The 17,260-nt window shown below is 39.2% G+C and overlaps 1 protein-coding gene across 8 annotated transcripts in view; it reads right to left on the reverse strand.

Annotated features, from left to right (window-relative positions):
- ALG9 (ALG9 alpha-1,2-mannosyltransferase) overlaps positions 1-17,260 on the reverse strand; it is a 137,131-nt gene that overhangs the window by 594 nt on the left and 119,277 nt on the right. The window lies entirely within an intron of this gene.

Genomic DNA, 17,260 nt, shown 5'->3' on the forward strand with positions numbered 1-17,260 from the left:
GATGCTGAAATGACCCTGATTCTAGCAGTAAATTTTCCTAGAGAGATAAAGAAAAGTATGTCCTAGGCTTCTTGTGCAAAGTGTACCCGCAATTCTTAAATCAAAGAGAGAGTCTCACACACACGCTCATGTCATGACATGTCCCTGGCAAGTTATAATATGTATATATTTGTTACTAAAATACAGGGACAGATGGAAACCTGAATTCCTTATGAGTTTCTGAAGAACGTGAAAAATACTTCACATTTATTGAACACTTAACATTAGACAAACACTGGGAAAAGTGCTTGTACTTTAAAAGTTGTTATTTAATCCATCCAATAACCCTAGGAAGAAAATGATATTATTATCCCTACTTTATAGCTGGGAACTGACATTTACATAACTGCGCCAGGGTCACACAGTAAGCGACAGAGCCCTCATTCACATCTAGATTTGATTCCAGATTCTGCACCAACCACTATGGTTTATCCTATAGCCTAGGAACAGGCTAACACAATTCATCACTTTGTAGAAAAAGTGGGAGTGATAGCTTCAAACCCTGTATCAAGTATTACTTCTTGACTGTGATTTCTGAGTTAAAGTTGGCCCAGTGACTGCCACCCTATACCATGACTGGTGTTCCATTGCCAGTCCTTTTCCAGACTCTAAACTTGTAAATGTCATGTCAGCGTGGCACTCATACTGGCAGCCTGCCCCTGGGGTTGGCAGACGCCTGAGATGCCTGCACACAATGATACCGTGCTTGGCATATACACCCCTAATAGAGTCTTCCCAGCTGGAACACTGGCAGTGCTCCCTGCTCAACAGAGAGGCACCTTACCTCAACATCTCCCAGCTCAAGAGCTTGGACAGAGAAAAGAGGTTTAGAAGAGAGACATGAGATTAATCAGCAAGGCTCCTGCAAACAAAAGGAACAGGTAGAGGAAGCACCAACCTGAGCGAGAGAGAAGTGAATTTATTCTTTCTGTCCATGCTGTACAGATAGGGGAAGGTCAGAACAAAAGGCTGTAAGCCAGAGTAAACTCCTGCACACTTAAGCGTAGTAAAGAAAGGCTAAAACTAATTAAGTGTCGCTTCCATTCCAGTTGATTCCACAATAAAAGCTTCATTAACAGAATCAGCATGTATTGCCAGCCAACTCAGTCCTTTGTATAACATTAGGGCCACTGAGCCCAATTTTAGTTTTTGACTTTCTTTTTGGAACAAATTCCTATTTGGGATGGTTATTATTTCATAATGTTAACCTTCTTAGAATCTTCCAAAGAACAAAGAGATTGTATTTATTAAAAAAAAGAATAAAGTTCATTTTATCTTGTAATTATCATGTGGATCCACTGTAACCTTTTATAAATTTAAGCTATACTACAGGATCCTAGTAGTATTATTTTTGTCTGTATCTTGGATTACTTACAACTAGGCCTTTTTTAAAAAAATGACTAAAATAATAAGAAAAAGGAATATGAAATTATCAAAAAGGATGGTATGAGATGAAATAAATCACTACTACATTGTCCTTCAATTTTCTTACTGCATTGCCCAAAGTACTGCATCATCTTTAAATAAGGTATAAAAGACTGAAGACATTATTTTTGCAGTCTGCTTTCAGCTTCTACTGAACACAGCTGAGAATTCAGAACTTAAAAACTTTCAGTCACTAGTGGCAACGAGAAGAAAACTGATGGAAACACTGGGCCATGAGACAAAGCCGCAGACGAGTGCAACGAGACAAACAGCAGCAATCATGACTCTGATGGTGGTAAGACTGATGATGTGGCAAACTTTCTGCATCTTCAAATGACAAAATACTAAATGAATTTCCTCAAACTCAAGAATTAATGAGTAAACCATAGGTTTCTAGGAACACAAAGAAAATCAGGTGCTGTCGTTCACTTAGTCATTCATGCGGAAAGACTTTCTCATGCCCTATTTTGCAACAAGAACCTGGACCATCCTGTGTGCTAACAGGGCATATGACCATATTCTTACATCTTTTATGAGATCTGTGTGCCAAATTTTATTTAATAAAGTTCATAAATGGACAAATGCTGAAGGCAGGTTCATAAACAAAGGCAACAGAAAAAATATAGATGATAAAGAAACAAAACAATTCAATGAACTGACATTTTAATTGGTGTTTATAAATCCAAAAATGAAAATGTTTGAATTATAGAGCAAAAAAGATATCTTTCCTCTCTCTGACAAAATTGAGTCATTAAAGATTTCAAAAAATTCTTCAAAGTTTGCATTTTGATGATACAAGTGCAAGAACAACCAGAGTAATAAGTTAGAATCCATTAGAGATATACCTGAAGCCCAGAGCCAGTATTTTCAAGATGGATATATTCCAAGTTTGCGTATGACAGCAGATGAGCAGTTAGTTGTGTTCACACACATACACACTCAAAATCAGGAGAATATGGAATAAAGATTTGGGGTTGCTACATTTAAATTATTATTAAAGTTTCAAATGAAGTTCTTGTTTTACTATCCTTTTATTCTTATTTTTCAATGTTATTTGTAAAATAGCTAAAAAACAAAAAGAGTCTATTGGACCAAGACAGTAAATGGTGATGACTGTTTTTCCTGGTGTGCTGGTAGACCATGCCAAAAAGTTCTGAAAGGGCATTTCAGAACACCATCTTGGGCTATACATGGGACGCACCATGGGCAAAGATGCTCTCTATCCTGAAATAGAAGAAGGGTCACTATGCATTATTGCTGAATGTCAACTGAAACAAAGGTAGATCAATAAAGGAGATTGGGACAAAATATTTACAGTATTAACAAAGGATTACAATAATATTACAATATTAACAAAGGATTAGTATCTAGAATATATAAAGCGTTCCTGCAATCAGTAAAAAGACAATTCAGTAGAAAAATGACAAAGGATGTGAACAGAGAAGAGAAATGTAAGTACCAATAAAAATATGAAATAATATTCAATTATCAGGGAAATGTAAATCTAGATACATTTTTTAATGCCAGGGTCCAGCCTTGGCAGGTCTCAGGGTCCCCAAAAGAGGAACGTGGACCATGCAAAACGAGACAAGACACCAGATATGATGCCAGAGGAAAGCCAGGCTCTCTAGACCTGACTGACTCACTGAGAAAAATCAGTCTTTATTTTTATAGGGGAGGTTATAACAACATTCAATACGCAATGTGATTATTAAAAAAACAATTACCACAGAAATAATTTCTAAAAACACAGAAGGTTTTACAAATCAATCATGTTAAACAAAGAAATAACCGAAAAATACAGGAAGTCTCACAGATCAACCATATTAAACAAAGGTTATTTTGACCAAGAGGGTCATTAGTCAGATAGCCAACGAAGCTATATGAGCACAAACTTTTAAATGCTGATTATAATTAAATATCTACTAAATTTCTATAGATTGATCTAAATCAAAGGGGTACAAGGAGTGATTTAAAAATTATTGTTTATAGAAATTAGATTACCTAAATTAGATAAATGATTTTTTGCCTAGATCTATTAACTACATATCTGGGGGGGGCCATATTATATTTCCATGTACTGAGATTATTATATTTAAATTAAAACTCCTTCCTTCTCTATCTACCTGGTCCCATCAATAACCGCTCCTGCCCAGGGCTTGGGAAAGGCAGTGGTTCTAATAAATCTTGAGCTTTTGAATGGTAATTCCTTAAACATTCCTACCAATGGCCTCCTCCAGCATTCTGGCAGCTAGTCTGCCCATAGTTTAAATCTATCCTTAACTTTCCAGGTGGGGGGAGTGGGCAGCACCAGGGCTACCAGGGGCCCCCAGTTAGTGGTCAGCAAGTCACTTCATGCAGAACCAGAGGCATTGTGCCAAGTCCCTTGCTATAAAGCACAGGCGTTCAAAAATCCCACCACCTGATGCTAATAGGGACAGGCATATGGGAAGAGATAGATAGAAGACCCGGCCACAGCCGCTTCTGCTGTGCAGACGCTTCTCACCTGACCCAACTGAGTCAAAGGTCAGCTGTTGGTCGGCTCCCAACATTTTAATACTCAGGTTAGTAAAAAGTAAAAAGCCTGACATTATCAAACACTGGTGAGGATTTGAAAGCCAATATTGCTTTCAAAAGTGGAAAAACTGCACAGACACTTAAAAAGGCAATTTTAACAGTATGAATTAAAGCACAATTATGCTTCCCCTAGGGTACAGCAGGGAATTTGTCTTTTCTACTTTATCCCATATTGCTTTTTATTTTACAATCTACCTTGCTTTCCATTTGTTACAAAAAAATTTCCAACATATATACAAAACTAGGCAAAATACAGAGTGGGGCAAAACTAGGTTTACCATTATGAGTACACAAAACAGTTTATTCTTGTATCATTACTTATGAATTATTGTATTGTTTTCCATATGAACAACTGTAAACCTACTTTGGTCTCCCCATATATTACTTGTAATTATTTTTAAAAACCAATAGATAAATTTTTAAATAAAGGAAATCTCAAATCCTTAAAACAAACAAACCTATGTGTTACTCTGGTAGGGTTTTGTGTGCTGGCTCTGGTGAGACAAAGTCTTTGTTCTCAAAGAGCTAATAACCTAGTTGGTAGAAGTAAGATATGAATGACAAGTCCATAACTTAGAATATACTAAATACTAAACAGCTGATACAGAAGTTCCAAGTGATAATATACACATTCAGAAGAGAGGACAAACACAGGGCTGCATAGGTGTGGAAGAAGCATTTACAATACATTATTTCATTTTATCCATCCAACATTGTAAGATATGCTAATCAAGAAAAGCAACCTGTTCATTCATAAGCAAATCTATAGGCATCTTAGGTTAAATGCCCTGTTCACCCAGCAGCCACGGGAGAATTGCCTAAATAAAATCCAAACTCTTTCTCATGGCCTACAAAGCCCTGGGAGATCTAGCCCTTGCTTACCTGTCCCATTTCACCTTGTGCCATTTTCTTCCTTGCCCGCTACAGTCCCACCATGCCAGCCTCCTTTAGTTCCTCAAAATTTGAAGTTCTTTTCTACCCTAGGTCCTTCGCATGTGCTTTCCCCCTCTGCCTGGAACACTTTTCCACCCTGTTTTTCTCATCACTAAACCTATCTCACTTTTCGTTCCTTTTCTTAAAAATTAACTTTGAGAGGTCTTCCAACCATCCTAGGAAAGCCTAGACTTCCTCTTCTATCACTTAATGTCTCTTGGTGAACCTTGTGTATTTCTCATTATACTTCATAATATGTAATTATATATTTATTTGTTAACTTGATGACTGTCTGTCCTCTAACCCCAAATTTCTGGGAGTCAGACTGTCTTATTTACCAGTAGCATAGTGTCTGTCACATAGTAAGTGCTGAAAAACAAATGGGTGGATGGGTGGGTGGAAGGAAGGAAGAAAGGGCTGATGAAGGGGCAATGGAGGGATTTTATACAATTGAGATGTGAGTTTAATTTAATTCAACTCAGTTCAATCACAAGTGGCTGAGCACCAGGTCAAGCAAAGTGTTAAGTACCTGTAATACAATGATGGATGGAGAGGGTTCCTGCTCTTAATGAGGAATTCAATGTCTAACCAAATGTGTGGCTTGAAATAACCATCTTGCTAAGGACAAACACTGGACTGACTTGGATACATCAAGAGATTGAAGCATGATTCTGCCATGCCCCCTTAGTGTACAGTTGAAGGAAAATCAACATCAGATTCTAGGTAATGTGTTCAGGAAGTAAGGAGGCATTTCTAGTTAAGCCAGAACACAAAGCTATAGAAGAGGTGAGGACTAAATATAATCAGAAGCTAAGAAGAATCTATCATCAGAGCTTGGTACAAGAAAAATCCTTATTAGAAGATGAACGTCCTTTTCTCCTGCAGATTCTAGTTTGATTTTTAATAGAATTCTTTTCCTTTAGCATATAAAACTACTAATTTCTTCAAGAAGGGAAGTGAGGGACAGTCAATATATACATCTCTGAGGTGGGATGGGAACATTCTGTGATTTTTTTTAAACCAAAAGAAAAAGTTGGGTTGAATTCTTCATTTCTAAAATGACAGCTGCTGTTCTAGATTAATTTCTTTACCATTAATAGCTTTAATATGATAAGCAGGACTAGGGGCTTTTAAATTGTTACACTATATTACTGTTGGAAAGGGGGAAATGAAATTGGTTATTTGCCTCTGAAAAAAAAGCAGCTGAGCAATGGAATAACGTGTGTGTACACCATAACACTCAGGGAAACAAAGATTAGACTGAATCACAAATTAGAACAAAACTAATGCCTATCAAAACTCATGTAACAATGTCTGTAATAATTTGAAATACCTAAGTATTGCCCTGGGGAAGAACAGGCAGCATAATTTAGGGAGACGTAAAATATATGCCTATATCATGGCAATGGAAACACTTCCCTTACCAGTAAGCAAGTCACTTAAGGGATTCAAAGATGAAACAGACCTGGACAAAGCAATGGTCTGAGTAGCAAAATTAGCTGACAGCTCAGAATGCTTCTAATTCAATTACCAGCCCTATTTATCAGGGTTAGAAAGCATTCTGCTGTGGAGATTTAAATCTGCTCTTACGGATGTCAGTGGAAGACAGGCTGCCAATCCCTGATGTCTCCAGTTCAGCGGGCACAAATGGAAATGCTGGGCCGAGTTTTCATTTTAAGAAAGCGCCCTAGTACTCAGGTTTTCTCTTTTATTTTTATCCATCCATCCATCCATCCATCCATCCATCCAAATATTAATGTAGTGTAAGCTGACTGCCAGTTCTTTCTTTTTAAGCTAGTTTCCTCTCTTTGTGTCTCTGTCTCTTGCTCTCTCCTGCACTCAGTTCACATTTTGGTGACAGACTTTCTACAACCCTCCGTGCAGAAATGGACTTTTACAGCAATCTTCGGTTCTGAAGAGAATCTCAAAATTCCCTCAGGACTTAATCTTAGCCATAGTCAAACTATAGTCCCATATCAAGCAATTTAAGAACTGCTCAAAAAGCTGGTATGTGGCAAAAATACGACTGTTCTTTGATATTCTTTAACAGGAAATGGGGTTAGGGACATCAGTGAGTAATGCACAGGTGACATTTATAACACAAAGAGAAATGAACACAGAAGCAGCATGCTATATTTATACTCCATTAGAATGACAGGCCCTAAGATAGAATTTCACCTTTCTAACTGCTGTATCTCCCACTTTTAGAACAGTGCCATGAAAAGGGCTCAATCCATAGTCTGTGAGTGAATGAATGAATGACTATGCCCAGACTCTTACACCGGAGCATTAGTTTACCTCATTCACTTTTGGCAATATTCATCTTCCACAAGTAAAGGAAAATAAAAAAAGAATATGAAACTCTTCTTCCTCTTCTCTTCCCAAAATTCAGTCCTAAAGCCATTAGGTGGGGCAGAGCCAATCTCCAGTGTGGGTGCGAGGAGGGGAAGGTGCGGGGAAGGGAAGCTACAGCAGCACATGAGATGTCAGAGCACAAGGACATGTAGAGGGCATCCATATTTGCAAAGAAAATATTAATACTATAGGCCAAACAACTTATCCAGGTCTCAGTTTACATACAATTTGCTCAATCGTCATTACCCATGTGACCAAAATGACACTTATTTTCAGCAGACAGGTCCAACAGACCCTTGACATTCAATGAATATATTCACATTTTGACTATCTGGCAACAGTCTCTGAAGATCCATACCGTGTGATGATTTGGAAGTTTGCTGAGGCATCAAACTGGAATCACAGCACTGCACAGAGTGGAACACTTCACTTACTTGTGGCACCTTGGCCAACCATCTGACAACATCATAACCCCTTGACCAAGTCAGCTTTAGCCAATACTCAGAATGAGGATTGAGAAAAAACTGCTGTTAGGCAACTGGACATGTTCTGACCTTCAGTCCTACCCAGACTGCTGAGGAAATGCTCTCCACCGTCTTTTTTCCATCTGACAGCTACCTGGATATGAAGGCACTATATGTCCCACCCACAATTCCTGTGGAGGAAACACTGAACAGCGTTCAAGGCTGTGCACTCTGGATCCTCATCTGGGCTATGCTTCAATGCAGCAAATAGTAGTAGCATTGGAGGACACATCAATTAGATGATTCTGGCAAGCTCAATAAAGAAGAAATAAATGATAAATATACTTTAAAATAATTTAACAATCTTAGCCCTGGCTGGCGTAGCTCAGTGGATTGAGCATGGGCTGGGAACCAAAGTGTCCCAGGTTCGATTCCCAGCCAGGGTACATTCCTGGGTTGCAGGCCAGAACCCCTAGCAACCGCACATTGATGTTTCTCTCTCTCTCTCTATCTCCCTCCCTTCCCTCTCTAAAAATAAAAATACATAAAATCTTAAAAAAAATAATTTAACAATCTTTATTTTACCAAATAAATGCATCAAGTTTCTGAAGAAATTCTTATTTCACTTTTTTATTCTAACATAAATCCAGTTTAAAGAATGTGAAATACATCAAATAATCAATAAATATTTCCTGAGTCCCTGAGACACTACCATGTACTAGCAGTTGTAGAGAATCAACAAGAGATATGGTTCTAACTCTCAAGGAACTCAGAACAAAGACCCCTGACGATGTTAGCTACTTGGTCTAAGATGGCTAAAAGCAGGGACAGTCCTAAAACATGGTGTGTTTTAATTGTATAACAATGGAAAACAGACTCTCTAAGCTTCAGAAAAACAAAAAAGGTTTATTTCTCTTAAAATGTCTGGAGATCTCAATGATTAAGCAGAGAAAGAGTACAATGAGCACAACACCCATATGTTTTGAAGCCGAATCTAGCCTGGGGTAGCTCTGCCAGGTGAAGGGTCTCAGGAAAGCATCTGGGGAGAAGAAAAGAAGAGGAAAGGCTAAAAACAGAAAGTATAAGAGAATAATGAGCTGATAGAGAATTACGAAAGTAAAGAAACTTTGATCTCTTCATCCTTACAGTTTCTCAGTATTCTTGGCAGAGAGGAGGAGTTGAAGACATCACCATGATTGATGGGTAGGGAAAGACAAGATCACTTCAGTTACTGGTTGGGAGCGAGAACTAACTGCCCAAAGGGTTTGAGCACCATCAGAAGCATTTCAAACTACTGGCCTCAAACCAAATTCTGCCATGGAGTATAGTCTCCTTTCCCACCTGGATAGTAGGAAGCTGCAGATGGAAACAGCCTGCTGGACTACTTTGTGTGCCATATGTCCCTTTTGAAAAAAAATCTCCTATAAAAAGAGAAACTTCAAAAATTATCCAATTTGAATAAAGCATGGCATCAAAAGAGCTGTGATAGTTTTAAAACATGTCCATAAATTCTTTCACACTCCTCCAACCAACAGGGAAAGTTTAATTCCTCTACTTTGAACAGAGGATATTCCAGTGGCTTGCTTTCAATGAACAGAATGAGGTAGGGTTGCTGGTGAACTCCAAGGCTAGGTCATAAAAAAAAGTTATATAGCTCTTGAGATACTGGCTCTTAGAAGCCAACCACCATGCTGTGAGGAAACGCAAGCTACATAGAGAAGCCATAAGCAGGTGTTCTGGCTGACAGCCCCAGATGAGATCAAGTCAACGGACAGTATTATCAGACAGACACGTGAGAAAGCCTTTGAGATGCCTCTGCCATCTGAAGGCCAATGCACAAGAACCCGAGGGCTGAAGAACCATCTATCTAAGCCCTGTTCACCCCCAGAACCATGAGAAAAAACAGTATTAAATAATTGTTGCTTTATATCACTAAGTTTGGAATGATTTGTTACACAGTAATAACTGGAACAAGAGTTTCCAACTAATTTGTCCTTTACAGTGATTACTCCAATGATCTTATTATTATCTTCCATAAATTAATAGTTCTACTTATGCTGGATTAGGCTGGGAGCCATCAGCCAGACTACCACATAGGAGCAAAATGGATATAGGTGCCATGTGCTCTTTAGGCCTCACTGTTGCCAGATTCACTTTTTTTGTGGAGGCTAAAAGGAAAGTCATAGTCTCAGTGGAAAAATCCCCACAGCAGCTAATGCTCAGCAGTTACTGAGAATCCCGTGCTGGGCAATGTACTAAAAGAACACAAGCAGCAGATGCTATCAGCACAGTCTCCACCTTGCTGCTGTCCTCTGACTAGAAAATGTCCCTCCACCATACCAGCAGAAGTTGCTAACTTCTAATACTTTACTTGCATCCACACTTCACATATAATTATAAATTTGCAAAGCTTTGAAATTCTGCCCTATTTAAGTACTCCCACATTATCTCAAGCACCTAATAAGCAAGCCTAAAATTCAGTTAGATGATGCTAATCTGCTCCAAAATAAGGAAGAATAAAATTGCATGATCCAAAAACCAAAGGTGAAAGCAAAGTCTGCAAGTCAAAGGGACCTACAATGAAGGAGGAAAAAGTGGGCAGAAAGCAGCTGTGCGGAGAAGGGAAGGGCCTTACAACCTGTTTCCAAACCTACAAACAGGCCCTGCAGATCAGGAGGCAACTCCAGCATCCCGGGGAGGCATTACTCACCAGACTCCCACAGTCTAACATTCTCACCACACTTAGAAAGGAATCCATCATTCAGCTGTTAATTTATTGCAATATTCTCCCTTCACTCTTCTCTGGAGAATCTCAGAGTAGGCATTATATCCACCTACTTGTTGAACTATTTTATACAAGTAGCAATTATATCATCCTTCAAAGAAAGAAAAAAATGATCTCTTATTTTAGAAAGTATGTAACATGAGATGGCCATAAAGTTTGGTAAACCTTTATAAAATTAGCCAGACACAGACATGGCAAACTCAGGGAGTAAAAATTGAGGCTATGGTACCAGCTTTGTGCAAGAGGTGACTAGAAAATGGTTAAGACTTCTGGCCATGATGGAGGCATAGGCAGACACACTGTGCCTCCTCGCACAACCAAAATAAGGACAACAAAAATTTAGAAACAAAATTACAACAGTATAGACAAAAAATTGAACTATATGGAAGTCCAACAACCAAGGAGTTCAAGTAGACACATTCAACCAGACCAGTAGGAGGGGTGGAGTTGGGAGGCCCGGCAGAGAGGGATTGCGGGGGTGGGGGTGGGGCAGGAAGGCTGTGGCTGGAGGACACGAGGCGCGCAAAGCAGCGGTGGGTGGACCCCCGGGTGCAAGGCGGCAGCGGCGGACCCAGCAAGGTAGCAGATTTTGGAGGGGCGAGGTGCACAAGGTGGCTGGCAGAACCGGGTGATCCCACATTCACGCGCAGATAAACCAGGTGAAACTGGAGAGCAAGACAGATGGCACAGCCCAGGGCTCCAGCACAGGGAAATAAAGCCTCAAAATACCTGGGGGAGGGGGGGTGGTGAGGTGTCCAGAGAAACTCCCAACATCACAGGAGAGTTCTTGGAGAGACCCAGAGGGTTCTAGAATGTACACAAACCCATCCACATGGGAATTAGCACCAAAAGGGCCCAGTTTGCTTAGGGAAGTGGCAGAAGGGACTGAAACCCAGCAGAGAGCAAGCAAGCGCCATTGTTCCCTTTCAGACCCCTGTCCCACATACAGTGTCCCAATGCAGCGATGTGGGTTGCCCCGCCCAGGTGAACACCTAAGGCTCCACCCCTCACTACATAACAGGCACCTCAAGACCAAAAAAATGGCCCAAATGAAACAACAGATCAAAGCTCCAGAAAAAATACAACTAAGCAACAAAGTGATAGCCAACCTCTCAGATGCACAGTTCAAAGCACTGGTGATCAGGATACTCACAGAATTGGTTGAATTTGGTCGAAAATTAGATGAAAAAATGAAGGCTACACTAAGTGAAATAAAGGAAAATGTACAGGGAACCAACAATGAAGGGAAAGAAACTGGAACTCAAATCAATGGAGTGGACCAGAAGGAAGAAAGAAAGAAACAACCAAAGAGAAAAGAAGGAAGAAATAAGAATTCAAAAAAAATGAGGAGAAGCTTAGGAACATCCAGGACATCTTTAAACGTTCCAACATCCAAATTTTAGGGGTACCAGAAGGGGAACAGGAAGAGCAACAAGTGGAAAAGTTATTTGAACAAATAATAAAGGACAACTTCCCTAATCTGGCAAAGGAAATAGACTTCCAGGAAGTCCAGGAAGCTCAGAAAGTCCCAAAGAAGGTGGTCTCAAAGAGGAACATACCAAGACACATCATAATTACATCACCCAAGATTAAAATGAAGGAGAGAATCCTAGAAGCAGCAAGAGATAAGGGGATAGTAACCTACAAAGGAGTTCCCATCAGACTGTCAGCTGATTTCTCAAAAGAGACCTTGCAGGCAAGAAGGGGCTGGAAAGAAGTATTCCAAGTCATGAAAGGCAACGACCTACATCCAAGATTGCTCTATCCAGCAAAGCTTTCATTTAGAATGGAAGGGCAGGTAAAGTGCTTCTCAGATAAGGTCAAGTTAAAGGAGTTCATCATCACCAAGTCCTTATTTTATGAAATGTTAAAGGGACTTATCTAAGAAAAAAAAGATTAAAAAAAAACATGTATAGTAAAAGGACAGCAAACTCACAATTATTAACAACCACACCTAAAGCAAAACCAAAAGAAACTAAGCAAACAACTAGAACAGGAACAGAACCACAGAAATGGAGATCACATGGAGGGTTAGCAACAGGGGAGTGGGAGGAGGAGAGATGGGGAAAAGGTACAGAGAATAAGTAGCATAGATGGTAGGTACAAAATAGACAGGGGGAGGGGAAGAATAGTATGGGAAATGTAGAAGCTAAAGAGCTTGTAAGTATGACACATGGACATGAACTAAAGGGGGAGAATGTAGGTGAGAGAGGGTGTGCAGGGTGGAGGAGAATGAAGGGGGGGAAATGGGACAATTGTAATAGAATAATCGATAAAATATATTAAAAAGAAAATGGTTATTAAAATTTAAAAAATGTTTATTGATGAGAAAAGAAGGGAGGGAGGGAGGGAGGAAAAAGGGAGGAAGAAACATCAGTGTGAGAGAGAAGCATCAATTTGCTGCCTCCTATACATGCCTCAAGTGGGGATTGAACCTGCAACCTAGGCATGTGCTTCAACTGGTAATCCAACCCTTGACCCCTCAGTGTGTGGGACGATGCTCCAACTAACTGATCCACACTGGCTAGAATAGTTCTTAAGCTTTTAGGCCAGTATCCTCTCTCAAACTAATGGGATCTGGGGCCTCTAGCTCTCTAATACAGCAGAAAAAGAATGGATGAGCATCTAGGTTGCCATTCTCCCAAGTGGGCTAACAACATTTAGCACTATTTACTGAGCCCTTCTCCAGTAGTCCAACAGTAAAGGCCTTTATCATCCAACAGATTCAACAGAAAACAAGCCCCTTGGCATAATCATAGATATACAGAATTCCTCAATTTGCTCCAATCACAATAACATCCTAATAATCTTTAGGTTGATTCCCTTTGGAGTCGAGTCTCCACTGACATACACACTCAGGGTATAATGTTTTTATGTACTGGTACTGTCTCCAAGTTATTCTGATTGCTTCCTTTTCAGATAGCTGAGACCAATCTCAGGAATGGATCTAAAATTTTTTAAATGACCAGGGAACGCCAACAAATTAAATCAAATTAGTAAACTATGGGCAAACCCACATGGTAAACATGGACCACAGTCAAAGGAACTGTATCCATATACTTCATTCTCCTGTCCTGCTTTTTGGGACCAAGCCCCTGTACTCTGATCACATTAAAACAGGATAACCACATATCTCAATTTTCCCAGGGCAGGGCCATTTTTTACTTTTAAAAGCATTCTGATTTAAAGGAACCTACAAACTTGGCATATTGGCATGATGTTCTAACCAGCTGAGCTACCCAGCCAAGGCAAAATTTTTCTTTATTGACCCTCAGATGTCTCATCCAGTGGGCTTCTTTTCATCTTTTCACTTATGCTCAGGATTTCTTCTCCCTGAATTGCATAAGTGATTCTACTCTCTATTTACCACTGGTTCAAGTCCTCCTTTTCTTTTAAGCCTCAGCTCCAGCACCACCTACTTCAGGAAGCCTTCTCAGTTTAACTTCCATAGATTTCTCCTTTCTTTGAAGTTTTAGCACATAACTTGGTACCTCCTGATAATACTATTTTCAAGTTGTTTTTGTTTGTGTAACTACCAAAGTTCTAAGTTATTCACGAGCAAAATCTTGTCTAATTGCTTCTTTTATACCCCTTACATAATCTAGCTCTATGACAAGGACTTAATAACTATTCAATAAATACTTTCTTATTTCCAAATCTGCCTAACCAGCTGGCTTGAGGGCATAGTAAGAAGACTCCAGGAACCTCCCATTGCTTACTCCTTTTCTTACAGCACACTGTACCTTTCCTTTAAAGCATTTAACACAGGTTACAATTATATATTGATTTGTATGGTTTTTATTTAAGGTCATATAGTAAGGTCCAAGAGCACAGGGAGCTTGTGAGTATTGTTTATCACTATGAACATAAGACCCATCACAGTGCCTGCTAGTGTTAAAAAAGTATCTGCTGATAGAAAGGATGTCAGATGGACACACAGATGGATAATGGGAAAAAATGATCTCAAAGTACACTAAAAAGAAGATTTAAATTTTAGGGACAAACATTTGAGAAATAAACCTGCTTATATTTCTAAAAAGGTGATATGCTGGTACGTCACAGGCTTATTAAAACCTTCTTTCCCACAGAGGGTCCCAATCAAGAGGTACCCAAAGAGGCCCACTCCAAGACACATCATAATTAAAATGCGAAATTTTAAAGACAAAGAGAGAATCTTAAAAGCAGCAAGAGAGACACAGATAGTAACATACAAGGGAGCCCCAATAAGACTAGCAGCTGACTTCTCAATGGAAATGCTCCAAGCCAGAAGAGATTGATGAGGAATCTTCCAAGTAATGAAAAGAAAAGGCCTGCAACAAAGACTACTCTATCCAGCAAGGCTCTCGAAGGTGAAGGTGAAAATTGAAGGTAAAATAATCAGATTCTCTGACAAAAGAAGGCTGAAAGAATACACCTCAACCAAAACAACACTGCAAGATGTGCTAAAGGGACTGCTTTAAGAAGATAAAGGTATAGCATGAGAGAGAGTGCAACACAGGTACAAAAGGAAAAAATGGCAATGAATAAGTACCTATCAATAGTCACCTTAAATGTATATGAATTAAATGCTCCAATCAAAAGACACAGCATAGCCCTGGCTTGTGTGGTTCAGTGGACTGAGTGTTGGCCTATGAACCAAAAGGTCACTGGTTTGATTCTCAATCAAGGTACATCCCTGGGCTGCAGGCCAGTCCCCCATTAGGGGAGTGCAAGAGGCAACCACATACTGATAATTCTCTCCTTCTCTTTCTCCCTCCCTTCCCCTCTCTCTAAAATAAATAAAATTAAAAAATAAAAAGACATAGTGTAGCTATGAATAAGAAAACATGACTCATATATATGCTGTCTACAAGAGACCCACCTCAGAATGAAAGACCTATGCAGACTGAAAGTAAAGAGTTGTAAAAAAATATTCCAAGCAAACAAACAGGAATAAAAAGCAAGGGTAGTAATACTTAGACAAAATGGATTTCAAAACAAAAGCAATAAAAAAGATGAAGAAAGTCATTTCATAATGGTAAAGGGAAGAATCCACCGGGAAGCTATAAACATTGTAAACATACGCATTCAAAGAAAGAGCACCCAAATATATGAGGAAAATCTTGAAGGACTTCAAGAAAGATATGGACAGCAATGGACTTTTAGTAGGGGATTTCAACCCCCCACTGTCAACAATGGACTGATCTTCCAAACAAAGAATTAACACTGAACAACTTCCTAGATCAAATGGGTTTAACTGATATATACAGAAACTTTCACCCCTCCTAAAAGCAAAACATACATTCTTTTCAAATGAACATGGAACATTTTCAAACATAGACCACATGATAGGACACAAAACTAGCCTCAACAAATTCAAGAAAATTGAAATCATATCATGCATTTTCTTGAATCATGATGGGTTGAAACTAGAAACCAAACTCAGGGAAAAAACTCAAAAACAGTCTAATATATGGAGACTGAATAACATTAAATAATGAATGGGTAAACAATGAGATCAAGGAAGAAATCAAAAAGTTTTTGGAAACAAATGAAAACACACAACAACCCAAAACCTATGGAGCACAGCAAAGGCAGTCCTGGGAAGGAAGTTCATAGCAATACAAGCCTACCTAAAAAAAGACAAAAAAATTTCAAATAAACGACCTAACCCTACATCTTCAAAAACTAGAGGAACAACAATAAACAAAGCCCAGAGCGAGTAGAAGGAAGGACACAATCAAGATCAGAGCAGAAGTAAATGACATAGAGAGTAAAAGAACAATCCAAAGGATCAATAAATCCAGGGGCTGGTTCTTTGAAATGATAAGCAAAATCAACAAGCCTTTAAGCAGACTCATCAAGAAAAAACACAGAGATGACCCAAATGAATAAAATCAGAAATGAAAGAGGGGAAATTACAACTGATACCACAGAAATATAAATGATTGTAAGAAATTACTACAAACAACTGCCCTGGCTGGTGTGGCTGAGTGGATTGAGAGCCAGCCTGCAAACCAAAGGGCTACGAGCTTGATTCCCAGTTAGGACAAATGCCTGGGTTGCAGGCTAGGTCCCCAGTAGGGGGCCCATGAGAGCCAACCACACATTGATATTCCTCTCCCTCTTTTTCTCCCTCCCCACCCCCTCTAAAAATAAATGAATAAAATCTTAAAAACAAAACAAAACAAAACAAATTACTACGAACAACCAAATGCAGGAAATTTGAAAACCTGGGTGAAATGGATAAATTTCTAGAAACACATAACCTCCAAAACTGAGCAAAGAAGAAGCAGAAAGTCTGAATAGACCAATATCAGCTAGGCAAAATTAGAGCAGTAATCAAAAAACTCCCGACACACAAAAGCCTTGGGCTACACGGATTCACAGGAGAACTTTACCAAACATTTAGGGAAGAGCTAATCCCGATTCTTCTCAAACTATTCAAAAAAAACTCAAGAAGAGGAAAGACTCCCAAACTCTTTTTATGAAGCCAGTATTATCCCAATTGCAATGGCAGATAAAGACACAACAAAGAAAGAAAACTACAGGGCAATGTTGCTGATGAACATAAATGCTAAAATCCTCAAAAATTTTTGGCAAACAGGATCTAGCAATACATTAAAAAATCACACACCAATATCAAGTGGGATGATCCCACTTGACAGGAAGGATAATTATACTACATAGGCAATATGAAAGA

Source organism: Phyllostomus hastatus, unplaced genomic scaffold (genome assembly GCF_019186645.2).
Source record: "Phyllostomus hastatus isolate PE091 unplaced genomic scaffold, TTU_PhHast_1.1 phas_contig_113, whole genome shotgun sequence".
Taxonomy (NCBI): Eukaryota; Metazoa; Chordata; class Mammalia; order Chiroptera; family Phyllostomidae; genus Phyllostomus; species Phyllostomus hastatus.